Below are 4,314 nucleotides of genomic sequence, written 5' to 3'. Positions count from 1 at the left end.
AATAACTTTTAGCGGCAATAAATATTGACATTAATAAAGAGTGCTAAAGTCTTTACCGGCATTAGTTAAGTGCCTTAGAACCAATGTCGCTAAAGGCTTTAGGGATATATACAAAGAGTGTTAATTGCCGCTAAAAATACATATTTAGTGGCAATTAATTCTAATGATCATTTTTTATGTAGTGTTTCCTCTCATTTTAAATGTGAAAACATTTACTCTTGGGAATACTTAGTTCTCATATATCATTTTAAAGAAAATGAACTTAGCTCTACTCTTGCTCAATTCGGTGCTCAAGTCTTAAAACAAGTTTAAAAACAATTGTAAAAGACTTTTGAAAAGACTCGAAGAAATCTCTAGACTTGACTCTTAGCTCTACCTTGAATTTGAATTATGGATTCAAGGGTTATGATCCCATGTTATGATAATATCTTGATATTTATCTATACCTTAGAGTGTAGAAATCAATTAGAAAACATAGGTACGATTCGAGGGAACTCATACGGAAAGAAGTGGGAAAGGGTAGAAGACCTAGCGACCCTTGCGTACTGAGTGGTGCAGGGGGCAGACCTAAACTACAAAAGGAAGGTTAGGCACACTGAGTGGAGCAGTGCCCTAGGGGTCAAACTACAGACAACAATTTGGGGCTCACCGAGTGGCGTGGCGCCCCCCACCCCTTTTCCCAGAAACTTTGACGAAATTTTTTACTCGTTTTCTAACCCCAATACACCTAGAATCAAATGGTATCTTCCCCGATCACTTAGATTTGAATACCCAATATTAATATATGATAATCCACTAAAAACTACCCTCAAAACATCAACTTTCAATTCAAGAACTCATCAAAACCTCAACAATCAAGATTATGAAAGAAACTTCAATAAAACTCATTTAGAACTCAAATCCTTTATCCTCAAGAACCAAATTATGTTGAATAAATCATGATTAGTTTGTGGGTGAATGAACCCAATGCTATGTGAACTCATATACCTCTTAGGAATAAAACCCTTGGTAAAATCCGCAACAAAATCCTCAAGAACTTGAACGCTTTACTTTTCTCATTTTTCTCCTCTTTTTGAACTCCTCTTAAAACCCTAGCGTAAATTAGAATTTCAAAAACTTAACCAAATCAGTTTAGACCCCTAAATATTACCAATTTTCGAATTACATTTGATAGGGTAAGGAAAAGACCAAAATACCCTTCTTATTTTTGGGTAACTTTTCTTAATTGGACAATTCGACTTCAAATGGGCATATCTCCCTCATACGACCTCGAAATTAGCAAACTCGGTGGCGTTGGAAAGAGGATCCCAAGATCTTTCATTTGATATCTTATGAGCTACCTAACTCATCATGTATCGAAAGTTCTGGTCGTTTGAAATTGACTCAAAACTCATACTTAACATAATTTGCTAAAATTTTCAAATTTTCTATTATGAAGTTTAGTTCTTCCTATTCTTAGATCTTTCAAATACCGAGGTGTTACAATGTGTAAGTTATATGTTGCAACATATAACTATTATTCTGTTGTGACATGTAAGTCATATGTTGCTACATATAACTATTATGTTGCGACACATAAAACACATGTTGCAACATGTGTAAGTTATATGTTGCAACATATGACTATTCTATTGCGACATGTAAGTCATATGTTGCTACATATAACCATTCTGTTGTGATACATAAATCATATATTGCAACATGTGTTAGTTATATGTTGCAATATATGACTATTTTGTTGCGATTGATATAACCTTTCTGTTGCAACATAAGGCTATCATTTGTTCCAATAGTCAACTGTTGCAACATATATAACCATCTATTGGAAACGCGAATGTAAATTATTGAAAAATTGCAGGTATACCCAGATGATGATGAATGATTCAAAGAACTATTAATATTACTTACCAAACAATGGTGTGTGAATACAATCACTTATGAAGTAATGCCAATTGATACATTACGAAATCTAGTCCACTAATTAACTAAATCTGATTCAAGAAGAAGAAGAAGCACAAGGAATAACAGCCAAGACCAACAATGTACGAAGAAGAAGAAAAAGATGAAGAGAATGGGAAGAAAGCAAGCAAGAACGAAGCCGAAGAAGAAGAAGAAGAGGAGGAGGAGGAGGAGGAATCCGGCGGGGAGGCGGGGGAAAGCTTTTATTTCCCCTTTTGGTTCGCTGGCTTCCCTCCATTTTTGGTTCCCACCAAATTAGGTTTTAGTCTTTTACCTTTTTACCCCTCATTTAATAAAATGGACCACTTAAAAGCTTGAGGGCAACTCCCACAAATGCCTCATAAATCTTTAATCCTTCATTACATAATTGTCACCTACACTCAATTAATTAAGACTTATGTCACCGTCATTTAATTTTGACACATTAATGTCACCCTTAATTCAAAGTCTCAAGAAACTTTAAGAAATTGTTATAAGCTTTATAATTTTTTTTACTAGATATAAGAACCCTATGCTAGCACGGGTCCAATAAATGTTATTTTTTTCAATTTATGTGACACAAATATAATTTGGAGTCAATCAAAAATTTATATTTTTAAGAATATTTTAAGTTATCAATTATTATGATTTATAGTACTTTTTACGTAATTTTCACATAATACATATCACTCCCTTTATCTCAATTTATATGACTCAAGTGAATTTCGAGAGTCAGCTAATTTTTTTAATACTTTTGTAGATACTTTAAGTTGTTAATTATTATGTTTTGTAATAATTTTTTTATGTTTTTTCACATTGAATATGTTACTCCCTCTACTCAATTTATGTGGACCAAATAAGAGTCAATAAAATTTTAGACATTTTAAGTTGTTAATTATTATGATATATAATAATTTTTTTACGTATTTTTCACATTATATATGTTACTCTCTCTGCCTCAACTTATGTGGACAAAAAAAAATTTAAGAGTCAACAAATTTTTAGACATTTTAAGTTGTTATTATCGTGATTTATAATCTTCTTTACGTTATTATCAAATATAACATAAAAATAAATAAGGCAAATAAATTAGTACTCCAAATAATAGGGTCGGCGGCTAACGAATTTATTGTCGATTCAATCCATTCAACCCATCCTCTAGGATCTATCAAGTTATCGATGTAACTTTCCAGAATCACAGTCCTAGAAAATATACCCCATGGTCGACCTAAATACGTTGTGATGTTATCTCCGATAGCCTTTATAGTGCAATTTTGAAGCACTATTCCAATTGGAACGTCCTCAAAATCTCTCTCCTGGCTATGATTGTGTTATATTGCTTGGCCAATGGAACACGTGCTACAATCAAGCAGTTTTTTGAGCAGGGTCGTTGCGTCACCGCATATGAAATCTATCGTTTCATAGATTTCACATTCTTGGTAGAATTGATGTTTTCTTTTCACATACAAGGTGTCTTGATACCCATCGAATTGACATATATAAAAAGATGTCAAATCTGTTTCAACTCTTAATGCCATTGCCTAATACTTTATAGGTCCAACACTATTCCTATAAGTTAAGTCTTGGGCTATGAAGCCATCGCCAAGAACCCCTGCAAATTAAATAAGAAGAAACAATTATAATTCATCAAAATTAATAAAATTCATGTATTTATAGAGAGAGAGTTTTACCAATAGTTGCGGTATCATAGATTTTGTTGTCATCAACAAAACTTCTACTACCCTTTATTATCATAGTATCCATCCCTTCTCCAATCAAGAATATATTAGTTTTCCTTTTATCAACTCTAATATATTCCTGATATGTGCCTTTCTTAATTTTTATGAAAAATGGCTTGACACTGTGATTAGGGGCCGCCAATATTGCTCCATCCGTTGTGTTGAAATTCCCGATCCCATCTTTAGAAAGAATCACGTTATAAGGTGTTTTGTTATCAGTTGACTTTGAACGCATACAACTATAGTTGCAGCAACAAACAACATCATTATATTCCCTGCATTAAAAATTTTTTAAAATCTGATGAGTTTATGGACAAAAATTTCAGCTACAGATTAGAGATATGAAAGAAGAATACTGCAAAAACTATTTGTGATTGCCATTTAAAGGTTATGAACAGAAAAGAAGTAAAATTCTTTGAGTCATTGAAGGTGACGAGCATGAAACAATTCTTCTTGGTAGTGGAAGAGTTTTTCTCTTTGTTAATATTGTAGTATTGTCCAAGCTTAACAAAATCCCCCTCCTTTATATTGTAGTAAAGGTATACTTTTTCTTACATGTTTTTATTGTAAAATGTCATTTTTAAAGGCTTTTTTTTGGACAACTAAATGTCATCTTCATTGAATAGATTTTTTCTAC

General features: G+C 32.6%; 1 pseudogene; it reads right to left on the bottom strand.

Annotated features, from left to right (window-relative positions):
- Nucleotides 1-2,981: 2,981 nt before the first annotated feature.
- LOC125823267 (pectinesterase/pectinesterase inhibitor PPE8B-like) lies at nt 2,982-4,058 on the bottom strand (annotated as a pseudogene).
- Nucleotides 4,059-4,314: the final 256 nt, after the last annotated feature.

Source organism: Solanum verrucosum, unplaced genomic scaffold (assembly GCF_900185275.1).
Source record: "Solanum verrucosum unplaced genomic scaffold, falcon-dt-bn FXZP01000214.1, whole genome shotgun sequence".
Taxonomy (NCBI): domain Eukaryota; kingdom Viridiplantae; phylum Streptophyta; class Magnoliopsida; order Solanales; family Solanaceae; genus Solanum; species Solanum verrucosum.
This window is presented reverse-complemented; position numbering and strand designations above follow the sequence as displayed.